This window comes from Eleutherodactylus coqui, chromosome 1 (genome assembly GCF_035609145.1).
Source record: "Eleutherodactylus coqui strain aEleCoq1 chromosome 1, aEleCoq1.hap1, whole genome shotgun sequence".
Taxonomy (NCBI): Eukaryota; Metazoa; Chordata; class Amphibia; order Anura; family Eleutherodactylidae; genus Eleutherodactylus; species Eleutherodactylus coqui.
In genome coordinates, this window is record NC_089837.1 from 172,748,353 (window position 1) to 172,771,944 (window position 23,592).

A 23,592-nucleotide genomic window follows, 5' to 3' on the forward strand; every position below is an offset into this window, starting at 1 on the left:
CTGATTGGCAGTGTTCTCTCTCTACTCAGCTATAAGCAGACAACATTCAGTCACTGGCTTGAAGGCAAGTAGACAGGACAAGCCTGCAGCTCATGAATATCCAGAACTACTTCAAATAGTCCATTATGCATGTGCTGCTACTAATAAAATGTAATTTTCTTCCAAACTACTGCACAGATCCACACGGCAGACATGTCACTGTAATCATTGTGACTATCGCTACCTTACGCTGCCCTCAGAGTATCAGCTACTATAACCCCCTAAAGAGACTGTTACCATCTTTTTGCACCTCTCACTCTGGGGTTGTAAGTAGAGATGAGCGTGAACGTACCCATCCGAGCTTGATACTCGTTCGAGTATTAGCGTGTTCGAGATGCTCGTTACTCGTAACGAGTACCACGCGATGTTCGGGTTACTTTCACTTTCCTCTCTGAGACGTTAGCGCGCTTTTCTGGCCAATTGAAAGACAGGGAAGGCATTACAACTTCCCCCTGCGACGTTCAAGCCCTATACCACCCCCCTGCAGTGAGTGGCTGGGGAGATCAGGTGTCACCAGAGTATAAAAATTGGCCCCTCCCGCGGCTCGCCTCAGATGCGTTGTGAGATAGCTGAGGGACAGTGCTATAGTGTTGGAGCTGCTTTAGGGAGAGCGTTAGGAGTTAGTGTAGGCTTCAAGAACCCCAACGGTCCTCCTTAGGGCCACATCTAACAGTGTGCAGTAGTGTGGAGGCTGCTTTTAGCAGTGTTGCACATTTTTTTTTTTTTGGTATATCGGCCGTGCAGAGCATTGCGTCCTGCAGTAATACTCCAGGGAGAGAATTGTGTAGGCAGGGCCAGAAGACATATATTATAGATTGAATATACGCAGTGGTCCTTTGGAAAAAATCTTGAAAAAAAATCTATTTGGGCTGCCTGTCACTCTGCTCAGTGTTCTGGGTCTGTGTCTGCTGGGTGTATAGTTCTACAGATAAATACGCAGCCAGCTAAGTGTTACAGCAGGCTTGCGCCAAATTATTTCCTGGCGTTCCGTAAGCGAACTCAGCCTCCAACCACAGGCCAATAAGCGGCACATTTAATTACAGTGTTGTGTTTCTGCATTCCTGGTAAGGGCGAGCACCCACTGGCGTTTTTTTACCTGCGTTTTGCGTTTTTCCTGCACAGGCATAGAGATAACATGTGTTCCTGTCCACTGGCGTTTTTTTTGCGTTGCGTTTGCGTTTTTAACATAGGAACTGTCAGTTGCATATGTGTCCTTATTTTTCTCCTAATGCAGCCATGAAAGTCAATGGAAATTAATGGAAAAGCCGCGAAAAACGCGCGGAAAAATCGCGGAAAACGCTGCGAAAACGCTGCGTTTTTTTCCCGCGGAAAACGCAAACGCCAGTGGGTGGGCGCCCTAATACAGCATGCTGTAGGGGTAGGCCTAGAGGACGTGGGCGCGGCCGAGGACGCGGAGGCCCTAGTCCGGGTGTGGGCACAGGCCGAGCTCCTGATCCAGGTGTATCGCAGCCGACTGCTGCGGGATTAGGAGAGAGGCACGTTTCTGGCGTCCCCACATTCATAGCACATTTAATGGGTCCACGTGGTAGACCTTTATTAGAAAATGAGCAGTGTGAGCAGGTCCTGTCGTGGATGGCAGAAAGTGCTTCCAGCAACCTATCGTCCACCCAGAGTTCTGCGCCGTCCACTGCTGCAACTCAGAATCCTCTGGCTGCTGCTCCTCCTTCCTCCCAGCCTTCTCACTCCATGAAAATGAAACATTCTGAGGAGCGGGCAGACTCCCAGGAACTGTTCTCAGGCCCCTGCTCAGATTGGGCAGCAGTGGTTCCTCTCCCACCAGAGGAGTTTGTCGTGACTGATGCCCAACCATTACAAAGTTCCCGGGGTCCGGGGGATGAGGCTGGGGACTTCCGGCAACTGTCTCAAGACCTTTCAGTGGGTGAGGAGGCCGATGACGATGAGACACAGTTGTCTATCAGTGAGGTAGTAGTAAGGGCATTAAGTCCGAGGGAGGAGCGCACCGAGGATTCTGAGGAAGAGCAGCAGGACAATGAGGTGACTGACCCAACCTGGTTTGCTACGCCTACTGAGGACAGGTCTTCAGAGGGGGAGGCAAGTGCAGCAGCAGGGCAGGTTGGAAGAGGCAGTGCGGTGGCCAGGGGTAGAGGCAGGGCCAGACCGAATAACCCACCAACTGTTTCCCAAAGCGCCCCCTCGCGCCATGCCACCCTGCAGAGGCCGAGGTGCTCAAAGGTCTGGCAGTTTTTCACTGAGAGTGCAGACGACCGACGAACAGTGGTGTGCAACCTTTGTCGCGCCAAGATCAGCCGGGGAGCCACCACCACCAGCCTCACCACCACCAGCATGCACAGACATATGATGGCCAAGCACCCCACAAGGTGGGACGAAGGCCGTTCACCGCCTCCGGTTTGCACCTCTGCCTCTCCCCGTGCCCCAACCTGCCACTGAGATCCAACCCCGCTCTGAGGACACAGGCACTACCGTCTCCTGGCCTGCACCCACACCCTCACCTCCGCTGTCCTCGGCCCCATCCACCAATGTCTGTCAGCGCAGTGTCCAGCCGTCGCTAGCGCAAGTGTTGGAGCGCAAGCGCAAGTACGCCGCCACGCACCCGCACGCTCAAGCGTTAAACGTGCACGTAGCCAAATTTATCAGCCTGGAGATGCTGCCGTATAGGGTTGTGGAAACGGAGTCCTTCAAAAGTATGATGCCGGCGGCGGCCCTGCGCTACTCAGTTCCCAGTCGCCACTACTTTTCCCGATGTGCCGTCCCAGCCCTGCACGACCACGTCTCCCGCAACATTGTACGCGCCCTCACCAACGCGGTTACTGCCAAGGTCCGCTTAACAACGGACACGTGGACAAGCACAGGCGGGCAGGGCCACTACATCTCCCTGACGGCACATTGGGTGAATTTAGTGGAGGCTGGGACAGAGTCAGAGCCTGGGACCGCTCACGTCCTACCCACCCCCAGAATTGCGGGCCACAGCTCGGTGGTGGTATCTGCGGCGGTGTATGCTTCCTCCACTAAAGCACCCTCCTCCTCCTCCTCCTCCAACGCAACCTCTGTCTCGCAATCAAGATGTGTCAGCAGCAGCACGTCGCCAGCAGTCGGTGTCGCGCGTCGTGGCAGCACAGCGGTGGGCAAGCGTCAGCAGGCCGTGCTGAAACTACTCAGCTTAGGAGATAAGAGGCACACGGCCCACGAACTGCTGCAGGGTCTGACAGAGCAGACCGACCGCTGGCTTGCGCCGCTGAGCCTCCAACCGGGCATGGTCGTGTGTGACAACGCCCGTAACCTGGTGGCGGCTCTGCAGCTCGGCAGCCTCACGCACGTGCCATGCCTGGCCCACGTCTTTAATTTGGTGGTTCAGTGGTTTCTGAAAAGCTACCCACGCTTGTCAGACCTGCTTGGAAAGGTGCGCCGGCTCTGCGCACATTTCCGCAAGTCCCACACGGACGCTGCCACCCTGCAACATCGGTTTAATCTGCCAGTGCACCGACTGCTGTGCGACGTGCCCACACGGTGGAACTCTACGCTCCACATGTTGGCCAGGCTCTATGAGCAGCGTAGAGCTATAGTGGAATATCAACTCCAACATGGGTGGCGCAGTGGGAGTCAGCCTCCTCAATTATTTTCAGAAGAGTGGGCCTGGTTGGCAGACATCTGCCAGGTCCTTCGAAACTTTGAGGAGTCTACCCAGGTGGTGAGCGGCGATGCTGCAATCATTAGCGTCATCATTCCTCTGCTATGCCTCTTGAGAAGTTCCCTGCAAAGCATAAAGGCAGACGCTTTGCACTCGGAAACAGAGCCGGGGGAAGACAGTATGTCGCTGGATAGTCAGAGCACCCTCCTGTCTATATCTCAGCGCGGTGAGGAGGAGGAGGAGGAGGAGGAAGATGAGGAGGAGGACGAAGACACAGCTTGGCCCACTGGTGAGGGTACACATGCTGCTGGCCTGTCATCCTTTCAGCGTGTATGGCCTGAGGAGGAGGATCCTGAAAGTGATCTTCCTAGTGAGGACAGCCATGTGTTGCGTACAGGTACCCTGGCACACATGGCTGACTTCATGTTAGGATGCCTTTCTCGTGACTCTCGCGTTACACGCATTCTGGCCACTACGGATTACTGGGTGTACACACTGCTCGACCCACGGTATAAGGAGAACCTTTCCACTCTCATACCCGAAGAGGAAAGGGGTTCGAGAGTGTTGCTATACCACAGGACCCTGGCGGACAAACTGATGGTAAAATTCCCATACGACAGCGCTAGTGGCCGAAGGCGCAGTTCCGAGGGCCAGGTAGCAGGGGAGGCGCGGAGATCAGGCAGCATGTACAGCACAGGCAGGCCAACACTCTTTAAGGCCCTTGACAGCTTTATGGCTCCCCAGCAAGACTGTGTCACCGCTCCCCAGTCACGGCTGAGTCGGCGGGAGCACTGTAAAAGGATGGTGAGGGAGTACGTAGCCGATCGCACGACCGTCCTCCGTGACGCCTCTGCCCCCTACAACTACTGGGTGTCGAAGCTGGACACGTGGCCTGAACTCGCGCTGTATGCCCTGGAGGTGCTTGCTTGTCCTGCGGCTAGCGTCTTGTCAGAGAGGGTGTTTAGTGCGGCTGGGGGAATCATCACAGATAAGCGTACCCGCCTGTCAACCGACAGTGCCGACAGGCTAACACTCATCAAGATGAACAAAGCCTGGATTTCCCCAGACTTCTCTTCTTCACCAGCGGACAGCAGCGGTACCTAAGCAATACGTAGGCTGCACCCGCGGATGGAAGCATCGTTCTGTATCCCCATCAAAAACGGGGACCTTTTCGCTTCATCAATCTGTGTATAATATTCCTCCTCCTGCTCCTCCTCCTGAAACCTCACATAATCACGCCGAACGGGCAATTTTTCTTAGGCCCACAAGGCTCAGTAATATAATTTTTCTAAACAATTTTTATACGTTTCAATGCTCATTAAAGCGTTGAAACTTTCACCTCAACCAATTTTTATTTTAACTGGGCTGCCTCCTGGCCTAGTTACCAATTAAGCCACATTAACCAAAGCGATTAATGGGTTTCACCTGCCCTCTTGGTTGGCCATGGCCAATTTTTCTGATGTACATTAGTACTGTTGATACAGCAATTTTTGTGGGCCCTCACCTACAGTGTAATCAAATTAATTTTTAGCCCACCTGCATTACAGCTGACGTTACATCCGCTGTGTTGGGCAATGCAATGGGATATTTTTATGTACCGCCGGTGGGTTCCAGGGAGCCACCCATGCTGTGGGTCCACAGGGAGTTGTAAATGCATCTGTGTCCACTTCTAAAGAACCCCAGTCTGACTGGGGCATGCAGTGTGGGCCGAAGCCCACCTGCATTTCATCTGACGTTAGCTCTGCTGTCCAGGGCACTGCAATGGGATACATTTATGTACAGCGGGTGGGTTCCAGGGAGCCACCCATGCTGTGGGTGCACACGGAATTCCCATTGCGGAGTTGTACCTGCCTGTGACTATTTATAAAAAAACGCGGTCTGACTGGGGCATGCAGACACCTTGACAGAATGAATAGTGTGTGGCACATAGGTTCCCCATTGCTATGCCCACGTGTGCAGCTCGAGATGGAGGTGGCACAGGATTGGATTTCTCATTGCTTCTGTACAACATTGTGGACTATCGGCCCGTCCCTTTTATGGGGGGGGTCGCTGCCTAGCCATGCCAACCCTCTGCAGTGTGTGCCTGCTTTTCCTGTGGCAGACGCACTTATAAATAGACATGAGGGTGGCGTGGCATGAGGGCAGCTGAAGGCTGGGCAGGGACAATTTGGTGTACGCTGTGGACACTGTCGTGCGGGGGGGGGGGTTGGGCAGCATGTAACCCAGGAGAAGTGGCAGCGGAGTGTCATGCAGGCAGTGATTGTGCTTTGTTGGAGGTAGTGTGGTGCTTAGCTAAGGTATGCCATGCTAATGAGGGCTTTTCAGAAGTAAAAGTTGTTGGGAGGGGTGGGGCCCCACTCTTGCCGGTATTGTGGCTTCATAGTGGGACCTGTGAACTTGAGATGCAGCCCAACATGCAGCCCCTCGCCTGCCCTATCCGTTGCTGTGTCGTTCCCATCACTTTCTTGAATTGCCCAGATTTTCACACATGAAAACCTTAGCGAGCATCGGCGAAATACAAAAATGCTCGGGTTGCCCATTGACTTCAATGGGGTTCGTTACTCAAAACTAACCCTCGAGCATCGCGAAAATTTCGTCCCGAGTAACGAGCACCCGAGCATTTTGGTGCTCGCTCATCTCTAGTAATAAAGCTTCGGGCCTGAATAAGCCAGGGGGTCTGTGGTAGAGTCATTATATATGTGTATTTCCTATTATACTGTGTTGATGTATTGATCTAAAGTGGGGAATGTTAAAAAAATTGTAGATCAATGTATCAGTTAATTGTTCTTTTATTGGATTGTAGACTAGAAAGATATAGCATGGTACTAGTATAAGTAGTGAAGGGGTTAAACGAAACCTTTTCTATACCATTACGGGGTAGACAGACAAGATAAGAATCTCCAGACTGCCTCCCTTGCATTCCTTTTCACTGAATTTATAACGGTCTCATTGTATGTTATAGTAGCGCCTTAAGAGGTGTAACTTATGTTAATCATTTTTGTTTTAGCCTATTATGTATTCTTATTAATCTTGGAGGTATATACTTTTGCTGTGATGCCATTTATGATATATAAACTTCGAACACCTTAGAATAAATTAGAAATCATCTGATACCGCACAGGCTGGTGTAACTTGTATTTCTCCTGGGCCCAGACTTCTGCACGAGATCTGGGATCGTCTTCTCTTTGATAAACACATAAATTCTCCTTACACACAGCTCCACTGCCGCACCCCCTTGCCGTTGTGGCGGTTGACCCATAGTACCGCCCAATCGTGACTGTAAACCTGAGCACTATCTCTATGCCGCCAACCGCAGAGTCTTTGCCCTTAGGGAGACGCGCGCATTTTCCTTATCACAACAGAACGCAAAATTTGTGCTGAAATATTAGCTCCGCGTGCTGAAAACCCTGAAAGAGCCAACCAAAATTAACCATTAGGAGTTTGCCATTGGAAAAACAGTGGCTTTGTCACCTGCCTATCTGCTTATTCCACCAGCTCCTTAGCGTGCGTCACTAAGCAAGCGCTGTGATTGACTGACACTGTAGCTTTACGGTTAGTGTAGCACCACCCGCAAGGCGATTCATTATGGGCATCTCAAAGCAGCCATAGGCCCGGGCCCAGGGTAACGGCTCCAAATTGGCATTAGAACACAGTGCGGCCGGTGGCGCTGCAGCTGAACCCCAGGGGCCTGAAAACTGAAAGCATTGTCGGAAGGGAGCTGATGACGGCTCATCTGTCAGAGGTGGTACAGCAGTGAACTGGAGCCTCCGTGCCCAACCGTATGACATCTTCTATGAAAGCTGGAGCAACAGGGCACTAGAGAGTCCATGCCAGCCCGTATGACATCTTGCATCCAAGCAAAAGGTGGCCCTGCTTAGCACTAGAGCATCCATGCCCCCCCGGTATCACATCTCGTATCCAAGCTAAAGGCGGTGAAACAGGCTGCTGCAGCTACCTTCCCCTTCTCCCACCCCCGTATCACATCTTATACGAAAGCTGGAGGTGTCCCAGCAGGGCACTAGGGATTCCATGCCCGCCCGTATCACATTCTGAATCCAAGCAAGAGGTGGCCCAACTTAGCACTACAGCATCCATGCCCCACCACACCGTAGCACATCTTGTATCCAAGCTAGAGGCGGTACAGCAGGGTACCAGAGCCTCCACGCCTGTCTATATGGCATCTCGTTTCCAAGCTAGACACTGGACCAGGATTATAGATGTAAACGGGCACCTAGTTACATTGTGAGCCTCGTGTGGCGCAGAGCATTAGGGCAGTGGTAGTGCTGCAGTGCTAAGCTCTCGCTCATGACCTGAGATGTGCAGGTTCAATCCCCGCGTACGTCAGGTAGCCGGCTCAAGGTCGACTCAGCCTTCTGTCCTTCCGAGGTCGGTGCAATGAGTACCCACTGGGCCCACTGGGGGGTAAAGTGACAGCTAAAGGTATACCGCCATCACGACTAGGTGGATTACTGTCCAGCGCGCTTTACTTTTACCTTAGTGGCCTGGGCTTCCTACCACACCCAACCCTCTGGGCTCTGTAATAAATGAACGGCTCATCTCACAGCCTTTTACTCTAATTAGAGAAGAATTCAAAACCGACAAAACTCAAACCATCACCGCACAACATAGTTCCGTTACATCTGCGGGCCACCTCAAGACTGCGGGCCACCTCCCGCAGTCTTGATTTTCCTTTTGGAACTACATTACGCATATATATATTAGTAGGCTGCTCTCTACTTATTGCAATGCAGGACTGATTGATATTTGCATTATAAAGCACAGCCACAATTGATTTATGCTTTGATCAGGGGGCTCATTCACTAAAAGAAGAAAAAGAGAAAGAAAGGAAGCCTTGTTGTTTTCTTTTTTTTTCATTCCTCTTTTCCTTTATTTCTGAATATGGATTCACAAGAGGGACATGTATTACACTCTCGGATGCAAAAATTGACACAAATCTTCAACATGACTGATACAGCATCTTCTTCCTCTGATCAGGATATAAAATTATTAAGATGTAACCTGGAAAAACAAAAGAGGAGTGAAATTAAAACCTGGTGGGACAGGAACTCACTGGTTAAGTATCTGGAACTAAGTATGATTCCTAGAGGATTGCGCCTCAAAAAAATCCCCACCACACTATATAATGGGGAATTTTTAAATAAATGGAATCAAGCCCTATCCACCTGCTCTTTGGAATTAATTAAATTAATAGTGGACCAGGAACAGATTAAGCTGGACACTCTAAAACAGGAGATTAAACTATCTGAAGAAAAACTTATAAAATCAATGGGAAAAGATGAATATACAAAGTTTTTGGATAGCATCAATATTAATATGCAGAAATTGGAAGAGAATATATTAAAAAAAAACGTTCCAAACTTGAACGGGATAAAAAGGACTATATGGAAAATAAAGTCTATGGTTGGAGAGATGGGCTTGCTCATCACCCTAGATCCATTTTAAAAACTAGGAGGGGTCCCACACGACGTAACTCTACTGTCACCTTTTCCTCCTCAGATCAGGAAGGATCAGATAGAACGTATGATACCTTCAGCTGGGAATGCTCATATTCTGAAGAACAGGACCATAGAGTCCAGCATAAGTCATCTACTTCAAAAAACGACGCAAGCGATACAGACATAAGAAGAAGATATCCATCCAGGAGAAACAAATAGAGGACAATAACATCATAGTCCTCACACCACGGGTTTTGACACAAAATCAGATCAATGTACTTAATAAAGGACTCAATTTTGTTCCTGATATATCTTTCAACCTGTTTCATACTCTCCTGGATCTCAACAAATTTGTCCGCAATCTAATGGTGAAAAAACATTTCATTAATAGTGATGACTCTTCTACTCCAGCTACTAAAGGAGAATTTATACAGGACACCTTTGAGGATTTAACCCCGAAAGACACAGCTGCCCTTTTAGACTTACATCATTTACATAGGGAGTCAGTTACAGCTGATGTCCTTACACACAGGATCAACATAAAAACACCCAATCCTGACTTCTATCCAACACAAACCCGCACACAGGTTGTAGAAGATTTTCAAATGATTATGGGAAAAGAACTGAAGTTGTTACAAGCACAAACTAAGGACAATCAATATGGACATTCTGGATCCAACAATATGACGAAGAGGGAGAGAATTGAGCTATCGTGGTTATCTAAAGATGAAGACATCAGGATTTGTCAGTCAGACAAAGGGGGAAATATTACTATCATGGACACTACCCTATACATTAATTGTATTAATCACATCCTTGAGGATAGGATCACTTATAAAAAATTACAGGGAGACCCCACGACTGCTTTTTCAAAAAAATTGCATGAATTATTACAATTGGGATCCAACTCAGGTGTTATTACCACTAATATGGGAGAATATCTTATCCCTACCAACCCAAAAGTCCCATTTATGTATGGCCTCCCCAAAATGCACAAGGACTCTTTCCCTCCTCCTATGCGCCCTATTATTTCAGGAATTGACTCTCTATGTGAAAGACTTAGTGCTTGGGTAGACAAATCCTTACAACCACTAGCTGTGCGAGTACCGGGTTACCTGAAAGACAGCAGTAGTGTTTTGAAAAAATTGGATAAATTTGTGTGGCAGGAGGATTACATTTGGGTAACATGCGACGTTGTCAGTCTCTATACCTGTATACCACACCACGCTGCCTTACAAGCTTTACACCACCATTTGAGAGAGTATAGCGAATACAGTAGTGAACTGAGAGAATTTATTATGCTTTGCACAGAGTTTCTTCTCACTCATCATTTTTTTTAAATTTTTAATAATCAATTTTTCTTGCAATTGGTAGGAGCTCCTATGGGGTCGAAAATTCTCTCCCACTTTAGCCATACTTTATATGGCTTGGTGGGAAGAATCTTATATTTTCTCTATATCTAATCCATTCATTGACAGCGTGGTGTGGTATGCCAGATACTTGGATGACATCATTATTATTTGGAGACAGGGATCTCTCCATTCCCATAATGTCACCATTTCTGGTGCCCACTCAGAATTATTAGAATTCCTGAGTTATATCAATAAGAACAATTGCAACTTACAGTTTACCATTAATAGTGATCAGAACAAAATTAATTTCCTGGATCTCCTATTAGAGGTCAGTTGCTCTAGGGACAGTATCAATGCTTCAGTATACCGTAAACCCAGCAGTGGCAACACGATACTTAAAGCGACTAGTTGTCACCCCCGACATACAATTAATGCTATACCACTTACGGAATTCATTAGGGCAAAACGTATATGTACCAATACATCAAGTTATAATATATCAGCAAACCAAATCTGTACCCACTTGGCGAATAGAAGTTATAACTCACAAACTTTGAATAATGCTAGGGACAAGGTTAACAAAATGGACAGAGAGACATTATTATATAAGGATAAAGACTTATCTGATGGTATATCCAACAAAATTGTCTTCACTACACCATACAGTAGGGAATTCCCACAGATAAGAAAATTATTTTTCTCCTATCTTCCAATTTTAAAACAGGACGACGATTTAAAATCTATCTTAGACAAAGGCGTGTTATGTACCTCTCGCAGAAATCGTACTATTGGAGACAGGGTATCTAAGAATTTCATATGTCAGAAACCCAAAAACAATTGGATTAATATTAATGGATTTTTTAAATGTGTGACCCACGTTGTGGTTGTTGTCAGTACACCCTTAATAAATCTAGGGAATTCAATAACCCCCAGAACAACAAAAAATACAAAATCAATAGCTTTATTAACTGTAAAACTAGTGGAATAATCTATATAATAATATGCACCCTATGTAATTTACTTTATGTAGGATACACCTCTAGGAGATTACATACTAGAATAGCAGAACACCTGAGGGACATCCAAAAAAAATCTATTAGGAAAATCAGGGGTTGCAAATCACTTCATTCTAAAACATGGTGGTGAAACAAAAAATTTCTCATGTTTGGGGATAGACAGAGTTTGGAAAAATAGGAAACAAAAAGTAGAAATGAAGGATATTCTCCGCAGGGAAGCGTATTGGATTTTGGAATTAAATACTAGATTCCCATTTGGTATGAATTATAGAACGGATTTATTCTGTGTTTATTAACAAACAGTAAGGGGGGAGTATAGGTAAAAAAGAAAGAAGGAAATGTATATATATATATATGTGTAATTTTTTTTTTTTTTTGTCTTGCTTTTTTCTCTTGAAACTCTGGTGAATTTATATACCCTGCAATCGCTTTATGATTATGCGGAAACAGCTTGTGCAACTATATATTTGAAAAAAGAGATAAGAATGGGAGAGAAAAAGAAAAGATATAAAAAATTTTTTTTTTTAAATAGATTTTTTTTTTCTTCTCTTTCTTTCTTTTTCCCCCCCTTAGATTCTTTACCTATTTATCGCTATGTAAATGTATTGAAGTATTGTTTCCCAGATATCCACATGCATACTTGTTTCTCTATCTGTCTGTTTTGAATCCTCCTGCCACAAATCTCTGTATGCTGGTTGTAACATGTGTTGTAATTAGCTCTTGAACACACCCTCTATACCAGTGATGGCGAACCTTTTAGGGACCGAGTGCCCAAACTACAACCCAAAACCCACTTATGTATCGCAAAGTGCCAACATGTCAGGGGGCGGGGCTTATCACAATGTATGATTTTACCCCCGTCGTTATAAAAAGGACAAGGCTGTTTCAGAATAGACCGGGTGCAGATTCTGACTGCTTTTTGGACGCGGAAATACTGCAGAATGTCCTCAGCGGAGATTTCTGTGGAAAATTCTGCAGCGTTTCTGCATCTAAAAAGCAGTCAAAATCTGCACCCGGTCTATTCTGAAACAGCCCTGCCCATTTCTGCCGCATGTAAACATACCCCAGCGGTAATAGTGACATCCCACAGCAGTAATAATAGTGACACCCCCCCCCCATTAGTAATAAGAGTGACATACCCCAGCGGTCCCCCAGCAGTAATAATGCCCGCTCCCCCCCCAGCAGTCATAAGACCCCCCCAGTGGTCCACCAGCAGTCACAATGCCACCCCCAGCTGTCCGCCAGCAATAATAATGCCCCCCTCTCCCCAAGCGGTTCCCCCAGCAGTCATAATGGCTCCCCCCCAGCGGTTCTCCTGGCAGTCTGCATGCCCCCCTTCCCCCACAGCGATTTTCTTGGCAGTCACCATGCCCCCCCTCCCCCCCAGTGATTCTCCCAGCAGTCATAATGCCTCCCCCCAACGATTCTCCCAGCAGTCATGCCTCCGCTCCCCCGCCAGCGATTCTCCCAGCAGTCAGAATGTCTCCCATCCCCCCCCCCAGCGATTCTCCCAGCAGTCAGAATGTCTCCCATCCCCCCCCCCAGCGATTCCCCCAGCAGTCAGAATGTCTCCCATCCCCCCCCCCAGCGATTCCCCCAGCAGTAAGAATGTCTCCCATCCCCCTCCCAGCGATTCTCCCAGCAGTCAGAATGTCTCCCATCCCCCCCCAGCGATTCTCCCAGCAGTCAGAATGTCTCCCCCTCCCCCCCCCAGCGATTCTCCCAGCAGTAAGAATGTCTCCCCCCCGCCTCTCCCAGCAGTAAGAATGTCTCCCCCCCGCCTCTCCCAGCAGTAAGAATGTCTCCCCCCCCGCCTCTCCCAGCAGTAAGAATGTCTCCCCCCCCGCCTCTCCCAGCAGTAAGAATGTCTCCCCCCCCCGCCTCTCCCAGCAGTAAGAATGTCTCCCCCCACCCCCGCCTCTCCCAGCAGTCAGAATACCTGCCCCCTGCCCCACATACTTACCCCTCCTCCTCGTAGGAGCGCCGCTCCTCTCCTGCTTGCTCTCAGGTGCACACTGAAAGCAGTGTGCTTCTGTTGGATGCCTTCTCCCCCTGCTCTTGCGGAACCAAAGTAGGAGACGTCGGGGGACGGGGGAGGAGGATCCTGGTGCACACCGGCATCAGCACAGATAGCAGCGCTGAGTGAATGTCAACAGGGGAGCCGCGGCCCCTGCAGGCATTCACTAAGGTGGTGAGCGGCCGATGGCGGCGCGTGCCAGCAGGTAGGGCTCTGCGTGCCGCCTCTGGCACGCGTGCCATAGGTTCGCCACCACTGCTCTATACCATCCCTCAACCATTTTTCTCCCTGACAAGCTAACATACACAGGTATCTCTCCTTTGATTTTAATTTGTATTTGGTCTATAAATGTCTTATGCACTCCATACCTCATAGCTGCTGACAAAGGCTTTTTGCCGAAAAGCGTTCAGCGTGTACCTGTGAGCTGTATGCTTTGTTTTATTCAATAAAGAAGAAAATTTTAACGGTAGTAGCTCCCCTCCATCTCTATTTTCTGCTCATATAGTTCCGTTACACACTGCAATCTCCCTACCGCACTCCCGTGGACGTCCATTTAACCCAAACAGTTTGCACATACAGAAGACCAGAGAAAATCATTACAGGCCTCTTACATTCTGCACATGTCGCCAAGGCGCCATTTTTACCCGGAACCCGAACGCTGCATTGCCCACCACGCTGTTAGCCACCAAAAACGTAGGTGGCTATGGGTGACGCTGACCCTCACCTGGCTTGGCTCGCCGGGCCTCACAGCTCCACTGCCGCACCCCCTTGCCGTTGTGGCGGTCGACCCATAGTACCGCCCAATCGTGACTGTAAACCTGAGCATTATCTCTATGCCGCCAACCGCAGCGTCTTTGCTCTTAGGGAGACGCGCGCATTTTCCTTATCACAACAGAACGCAAAATTTGCGCCGAAATATTAGCTCCACGTGCTGAAAACCCCGAAATTAACCGTTAGGAGATTGCCATTGGAAAAACAGTGGCTTTGTCACCTGCCTATCTGCTTATTCCACCAGCTCCTTAGCGTGCGTCACTAAGCAAGCGCTGCGATTGACTGACACTGTAGCTTTACGGTTAGTGTAGCACCACCCGCAAGGCGATTCATTATGGGCATCTCAAAGCAGCCATAGGCCCGGGCCCAGGGTAACGGCTCCAAATTGGCATTAGAACACAGTGCGGGGGGTGGCGCTGCAGCTGAACCCCAGGGGCCTGAAAACTGAAAGCATTGTCGGAAGGGAGCGGATGACGGCTCATCTGTCAGAGGTGGTACAGCAGTGAACTGGAGCCTCCGTGCCCAACCGTATCCCATCTTCTATGAAAGCTGGAGCAACAGGGCACTAGAGAGTCCATGCCAGCCCGTATGACATCTTGCATCCAAGCAAAAGGTGGCCCTGCTTAGCACTAGAGCATCCATGCCCCCCGGGATCACATCTCGTATCCAAGCTAAAGGCGGTGAAACAGGCTGCTGCAGCTACCATCCCCTTCTCCCACCCCCGTATCACATCTTATACGAAAGCTGGAGGTGTCCCAGCAGGGCACTAGGGATTCCATGCCCGCCCGTATCACATTCTGAATCCAAGCAAGAGGTGGCCCAACTTAGCACTACAGCATCCATGCCCCACCACACCGTAGCACATCTTGTATCCAAGCTAGAGGCGGTACAGCAGGGTACCAGAGCCTCCACGCCTGTCTATATGGCATCTCGTTTCCAAGCTAGACACCGGACCAGGATTATAGATGTAAACGGGCACCTAGTTACATTGTGAGCCTCGTGTGGCGCAGAGCATTAGGGCAGTGGTAGTGCTGCAATGCTAAGCTCTCGCTCACGACCTGAGATGTGCGGGTTCAATCCCCACGTACGTCAGGTAGCCGGCTCAGGGTCGACTCAGCCTTCTGTCCTTCCGAGGTCGGTGCAATGAGTACCCACTGGGCCCACTGGGGGGTAAAGTGACAGCTAAAGGCATACCGCCATCCAGCTAGGTGGATTACTGCCCAGCGCGCTTTACTTTTACCTTAGTGGCCTAGACTTCCTACCACACCCAACCCTCTGGGCTCTGTAATAAATGAACGGCTCATCTCACAGCCTTTTACTCCAATTAGAGAATAATTCAAAACCGACAAAACTCAAACCATCACCGCACAACATAGTTCCGTTACACACTGCAATCTCCCTACCGCACTCCCGTGGACGTCCATTTAACCCAAACAGTTTGCACATACAGAAGACCAGAGAAAATCATTACAGGCCTCTTACATTCTGCACATGTCGCCAAGGCGCCATTTTTACCCGGAACCCGAACGCTGCATTGCCCACCACGCTGTTAGCCACCAAAAACGTAGGTGGCTATGGGTGACGCTGACCCTCACCTGGCTTGGCTCGCTGGGCCTCACAGCTCCACTGCCGCATCCCCTTGCCGTTGTGGCGGTTGACCCATAGTACCGCCCAATCGTGACTGTAAACCTGAGCGCTATCTCTATGCCGCCAACCGCAGAGTCCTTGCCCTTAGGGAGACGCGCGCATTTTACTTATCACAACGGAACGCAAAATTCGTGCCGAAATATTAGCTCCGCGTGCTGAAAACCCCGAAAGAGCCAACCGAAATGAACCGTTAGGAGATTGCCATTGGAAAAACAGTGGCTTTGTCACCTGCCTATCTGCTTATTCCACCAGCTCCTTAGCGTGCGTCACTAAGCAAGCGCTGCGATTGACTGACACTGTAGCTTTACGGTTAGTGTAGCACCACCCGCAAGGCGATTCATTATGGGCATCTCAAAGCAGCCATAGGCCCGGGCCCGGGGTAATGGCTCCAAATTGGCATTAGAACACAGTGTGGCCGGTGGCGCTGCAGCTGAACCCCAGGGGCCCGAAAACTGAAAGCATTGTAGGAAGGGAGCTGATGACGGCTCATCTGTCAGAGGTGGTACAGCAGTGAACTGGAGCCTCCGTGCCCAACCGTATCCCATCTTCTATGAAAGCTGGAGCAACAGGGCACTAGAGAGTCCATGCCAGCCCGTATGACATCTTGCATCCAAGCAAAAGTTTGGCCCTGCTTAGCACTAGAGCATCCATGCCCCCCCCCCCCCCCCCCCCGTATCACATCTCGTATCCAAGCTAAAGGCGGTGAAACAGGCTGCTACAATCAAGGTAGAAATTTTAAAACTATTTTCAGTATATTATATAGTACATTCGATAATACTATTGAAAAATATAATTCTCCCCACAAAAAAAAACAGGTCCTCAAACAGCTCTGGCAATGGAAAAATAAAAGAGTTTTTAAAAGTGGAGAGGAGAAACCAAAATTTAAAAAAGAAAAAATGGCCTTAAGGGGTTAATGCCCCACAGTTCTATGCTGTGGCTGGCGATAGGGGGGTATATGAAAGTCCCCTCAGATTGCCCATGTTTCAGACCACAAAGCCTATAGATCTATAATATGGACTCTGTGGGACTCCATGTACCGCCATACATGCAGCATTGTCATGTGAATGAACCCGTACTTGAACTTTTTTCATACCTTGTTAAAAGGTCACACCCCTTCACTGAAGATGTCGTTTTGGGAAATATTGGAGCCATAATCATTATCAACATTATAAGATCAACGCTGTGACTTAAAGAGGGTTTCCAGGGAAAGGAAATAGTTAACCACTTACCCAGTCTAGCCGTTTTGGATCTGACACCGGTTCACGGGGTATGGTCCTTCCGTTGCCTGTAATGTCATCACAGGAGGCTAGCTGTTTGGCTTATTCTAAAGGCCCTTTTACACTGAATGATTATTAAGATTCCTGTTGGATGGCGGGAATCTGAACAATATTCATTCAGTGTAAATTCCTGCGCAATCTGAAAGACGAATGAATTTGTTCATCGTTAGGATCGTGCAGGCATAAAAATCAAACGACAACCAACCTGTGTAAAGGCCCATTTACACGGGCAGATGTTCGCTCAAAGATCGCTCAAATGACAGTCTGAGTGACAGCTTTGAGAGATCATTTTGCATAAAGTATTAAGTAGCTACTCAGCTACTTAACAACTAATTAGGTGTGCAAATGAAGCCTTCAATGAAAGCCGTTAGTAGCCTCAAATCTTTTGTTCTCCATGGGGAAACCATGCCATTAGCACTCCCCGTGGAGAACTTCTGATAAGAGGGAAGAACGATTTTTAGGTTGCCTGAAAAGCACGCGATGGGCGCATATTTACACGCACCGATTATCGCTAAAACGATCGCTGATTAGCAATTTTTTTAGCGATCATCGGCTGGTGTAAATGGGCCTTAAGGAGGCAATCATATATCTATGAATGATTGCCTGTTTACTGTGAACGGAGGCAAGCAGGCAGCAGTGATCTCCGGCCCGCTTTTGTCCATTCACGGAGCGATGATAACTTCTGTGTAAAAGCACAGGAACAATTACTGCTGGGACGACTGTTGAGCGCTTCTGTGCATGACTGTCATCCCATGTAAAAGGGGTCTAAGCCGACTCCCTTCTCTGTCATGACCAATGCAGAAGCAGAGACGCGGGCTGGTTTTAGTTACTGAAGTTAGTTGAAAAGCTAGCTCCTTGTAATGACATCATGAGCTATAGAAGGGCCATACCATGTAATCCTGTGTCGGAAGTTGCCAAAAGTGGAACTTTCGACATTGATGGACTGACTATTTCCACTTCCTGGACAAGCACTTTAAATGACACAGGGCATACAGTTAGGTCCTGTGCATTCAGTGTTTGTATGGAGGGGGATCATGAGCTGATCCGCCTCCATACAATGCGGGTGCCGGCTGTTTCTTATAGCTGACACCTGCCGGCAACAGTCAGGATCAGAGTAAATGCTGATTGCAGCTGTTAACCCTTTAAATATTGCGGTAAATGGCATTCAAATCCCCCAATGGAAGTCTGGGGCTCCTAAATGTGCCCCCATTATGTGAATGCAGAGTGATGTTTGGTTGTCCTGTGAGGGCTCCTAGAGCTGCTATGGCTGATCAAACCATGCCTGTAGTGTGGCTTGGTAGAATGCCTGCCACATTGTAGTACAATGTAATACTATGGTATTACATTATACTGCATGAGCAGGCAAACGATTGTAAGTTCAAGTCCCTTGTTGGGATTTTTTAAAAAAAAGCAAAAACAAGTAAAAAAAAACCCTTAGTAATAGTGACCCCCACAGTGACCCCAGTAGTAATAGTGTCCCCTATATTGGCCTCAGTAGTAACCGGCTTCCAGTTCCCAGGGGTTTGATCAGGTGCGGTGCGGCTGGTCAGGTGAGGCCACTATAGGCCGCTAGGAACCAGAAGCCAGAGGAGGTAAGAGAGGAGGGGGGAGCGCCGCATAGTATGAAATCAGCTGCAGAAACGTGGCTGATTTCCAGTCAAAATCCGCACCAACGGTACAGATTTGGACCGTTTTTGGATATGAAAATGCTGCATAATTTGCCATGGAAATGTCCACTGCAGACATTTCACAACATTTCAGCCACATGTAACCATACCCTATGTCAGCTTGAGGTATGCTGCCATGTGCAGAGTGGCCTCAGTAGTAATAGTGATCCCTATTGTGAATTCCACAAATCAGATCCGTCCGTGGCCGTTGGGCTTTAGAGTGTGCTTATATGGGACGGAAATGCTGTGGAATGTCCGCAACAAATTCCGCGCCATTTCTGCATCCAAAACAGAGTCAAAATCCGTACCTGAAGCTGATTTCAGAAGATATGGCGTTCACTGCTGAAGTCTTCGGCTGTCAGCACACTCCTTCAGCCGATACCTGGTGGCCTGTACTGTGCGCAGTGCCATTAGTCAGATAATGAGGAAGTGCCATCACCTGTCAAGCGGTACTGCATACCGGAGAAAGGAGTGCGCTGATAGCTGAAGACTTCGGAAGACAGCATCATTTTTACTTTGTTGTGGATGCGGAAATGCTGCGGAAGGCCCCCTGTCCAATCACGCTGGCCAACGCTTCCCATAGCATTGCTCTGGAAAGCGCCGACACCTGTCGGTGGTTCTGAGCCAATCCCTTTAAGTCCATATCCAATAAATGTCATGGGGATAAAAAGTACTTCAGTATTCTGTATCATAATCATAATCCTCATCATCATCTATGTGAGGTTTCCCATTTGATACCTCAGGAACCTTCAGTTTTTTCTTAATTTCTTTGCCTTTGTCAAAAGTATAGGAAGTTTGACACTGTCTTAGCATGGAATTAGAAGACATCCACCTCTCCCCACGGCAATATGGGGGCTCTGCACACTCCCCTTCCTTAATGTCAGTTCCTTTTTCTAGTAGCAATCTTCTAACAGTAAGAAGACTGCAGGTGCAATTCCAGGGGTTCCCATCTAAGTAGAGGTGTCTCAAGTGAGGCAGGGATTCTAAAACTTTATCACCTATAGAAGTGAGCTTATTGTTTCGAAGGTTCAGAACTTGAAGTTAGTTCAAATGTTTTACATCATGGACTCCAACATGATCTATCTTTTTTCCTTTAACCTCTTCCCGCCCCATGACGTAAGGGTACGTCATGGGGATAGCGCGAGATCATAGCAGATTTCGCGCTATCCCGCAGCGGGAGCCGGCTGTCACTAGTAGCTGGCGTCCCGCTGCAACAGCGGGGGGCATCGGAGATGCGCCCCCTGCTGTTGACCCCTTCCCTGCCGAGATCTAAGTAGACTGCGGCAGGGAAAGGGTTAACAGAGTAAGCTTGCTCCCTCTGTGACTCCAGCCCGCTCTCGCGATAACATCGCGAGAGCCCGGCTGGTTGCTATGGCAACAGGATGCCAGATACCAGCGTCCTGTATTGTCATAGCCTGTAATCGCTATAATAAGCGATAAGGCATGGCAGGAGATAAGTCCTGCCATGCCTTATCGTAGCAATCTGCAGTGCTGCAGTAAAAGTCCCTCAGAGGGACACAGACTGTGTAAAAAAAAGAGAAAAATAAAGTACAAAAAATAAAAATGTTTTTTCTCATATTAGCATAAAAAAAATTTTTTTTAATTAAAAATCCCACATATTTGGTATCGACGCGTTTGGAACGATGCGTACAATACATTGAATGCACTTATTAACCTGCACGGCAAAAAGCATTAAAAAAAATGCTAAATAACTGAGGTCAAATGCTAATTTTTAGCATTTTGCCTCCCAAAAAACGCACTAAAACTGATTTAAAAAAACGTGTGTACCCCAAAATGGTACCAATAAAAAGTACAGCTCGTCTCGCAAAAAATAAGACCCCAGAGTGCTCCGTCCATGGAAAAATAAAAAAGTTATAGCACTTTGAATGCAGCAAGTTTAGAAAAAAATAATAATTTCCAAAAAAAAGGGTTTTTATTGTGGAAAAGTGGAAAAACCTAAAAAAAATATAAGAATTTTGGTATCGTTGTAACCGTACCGACCCGCAGAAAAAAAATTTGTGTGTCATTTATGCTACATAATTAACGCTTTAAAAAAACAAAAAAAATCTATGGCAGAATTGATGCATTTTCTCTCCCTACGATCATAAAAAAAATAATAAAAGTTTTACAATGTAGTCTATGTACCAAAAATTGTACCAATAAAAACTACAGTTCGCCACACAAAAAACAAGCCCTTATACGGCCGCGTCAACGGAAAAATAAAAAAGTTATGGCTTTTGAAAAATGGAGATGAAAAAATACCAAAAATCGTTTGGTCCTCAACGCCAAAATAGGCCATGTCATTAAGGGGTTAAAATCCAATCTTGTAAGAGTAAATGGAAGCCTAAAAGTTGCAAAGAAACAGAAGGATGTAAAAAAAAATGAAAACCCTGTTTTACAATAAGAGTTTTTGGTCAAAGTATCCCACAGAAAGCCTATAAGGTGGCATATGTTGGAGGCCTCCATTAGCGGTATATGTTGGTGAATACTTCTGATGTAGACCACTGACTGAAGCAAAATAATGACTATTGACAGGAGTGTTGAAATTAGTCCCACATCCCAGTTGTGTTGGATAATGCATTGGCCCTAGCTCGTCTACTCCCACAGATGTAATCATTGTGACACATCTGATTGGCATGTCAGACTTTGTTACAATGAGAAAATCCTCTTATAAGGGGTTTCTGTGATTCCAATATCAATGATCTATCCTTAGAATATGTCACCAATTTCTGATTAGTGGGGGTCTGCCATTCAGGACCCTCACCATTCACCTGTGTAAAGAGACGAGAGCACTCAGGTGAGCACTGTGGCCTACTCTTAGGCCAGCGATGTCGCATTAATTCGTCATGTCGCCTGACAAGTGGATGGGATTGAGCTGGCATAGCCGGCACCCGCATTATGACATGTGTGATGTTCTGCCTGGTATGCAGTGAAGAAGCTGTGGCCTCCTCAAACAGCTCATTGGCAGGGTCCCAAGTGGCGGACTCCGACTGATCAAATATTGATATCAATATTGGACTTCTGGAAAGCCCCTTTAAATTACTACAATTTAATATGAAAACATTTAATTTCATGGCTTAATAAGTACTTACCCCAACGGAATAGAAGTTAGAAGATTCTGCTCCATAGCCAAGTTGGACAAGTGAACACACCACTGAAGTGATTTGTCCTCAAATACAACCATGCCATTATTATCCAGGAAAAGATGTTGAAGGTTGGTCAGGTCTCTCATGTCTTTCTCTGTTACTCTTGAAACCTGATTATCGCTGTAGTCAAGTCTCTGTAATTTAGAGGGTAGTTTTTGAGGGATAGCGGAGAGTTGGTTCTTGGAGAGATCTAAAGATGTAAGATTGGTGACAACTAGAGATGAGCGAGTATACTCGCTAAAGGCAATTGCTCGAGTGAGCATTGCCTTTAGCGAGTACCTCCCCCGCTCGAGACTGAAGGTTCGGGTGCCGGTGTAGGGGAGCAGTGAGTAGCGGCTGTCAGCAGGAGGGAGCGGGCGGAGAGAGATCTCCCCTCCGTTCCGCCCCGCTCTCCCCCGCAGCTCCGTGCCCGCTGCCGGCACCCGAACCTGCAGTCTCGAGCGGGCAGGTACTCGCTAAAGGCAATGCTCGCTCGAGCAATTGCCTTTAGCGAGTATACTCGCTCATCTATAGTGACAACTTGTAGACCATCTGCTGAAAACAACTGATTTCCAGAAAGATTAAGATCAAAAAGATTTTCCAGTTGCTTTAAATCTCTTATAGACACACTTTTTATAAGATTTCTCTCTAACCTCGAGGACAGGAGGGATTTAGGTAGTCGTGGTGGAACTTTAACAAATTGGTTTCCAGCTAACATGAGATACTGTAAGCTTGGGAAATGTGTGAAGAAGTTTTCATAGAAGAACATCAGCTTGTTGTTCTCCATATTCAGATACTTGAGATTGGGAAGGAAGCAGATTGGTGACTGAATGAAGGAATTGAATTATCACCCAATTTTAGGACTTCCAGTGTTGAGGGTAGTGATCTGGGAATTGCAGTCAGTCTATTGTTCCATACTTCCAACATCTTCAAGTTATTCATTGCTTTAAACGTATTTTTTTCAATGGTTTCTATGCCACTGGAAAATAGTACTAATTCTTCCAAGCCTTGCATCTCACTGAAGCCTGAAAACTGACAGAAAATATGATATATCAAAAGCTGGTACTGTACTGGAGCGGTTATTATTGTCACACTATCATGGGTACATAAGACATGAATAGACCTTACAACAACTTACTAGCGCTGAATAGGTTGCATTCGAGATTTCTCTAAAGTGCATGGCTTAGCAACATGATCACCCCATGACCACAATCAAGAGCCTGAAAACCAACATAGAGAAAACTGATGCCCTCCAGGTTGTGCCTGGCAAAACATATACTTATATATTCATCTAGGGTCATTCCACGTGTCTATTATAGGACTTAGGCTTCCTAATATACTGTCATCCATATAATCTCTCCCACTAGCCGCAGAAATAATCGCATTGTACAGTGGTCTTTTCTAGCCAGGATGGCTGCCCTTCATTATTTATTGGAACATTCTAGCTGCTGGCAATATTGAACATCTTATGTAAGAGACCATAAAACCAGAGTTACTATCATGTTTACACTCATTGTCAAAAGAATCCCTTCCCTAGAAGTAGTTGTCGGAATCGAATGAAGCTTTCTATGTTAGACTGTAACATTGATATAAGTAA

General features: G+C 47.4%; 1 pseudogene; it reads right to left on the reverse strand.

The window, feature by feature from the left end:
• Nucleotides 1–19,545: 19,545 nt before the first annotated feature.
• Nucleotides 19,546–22,279, reverse strand: LOC136633003 (nephrocan-like; annotated as a pseudogene).
• Nucleotides 22,280–23,592: the final 1,313 nt, after the last annotated feature.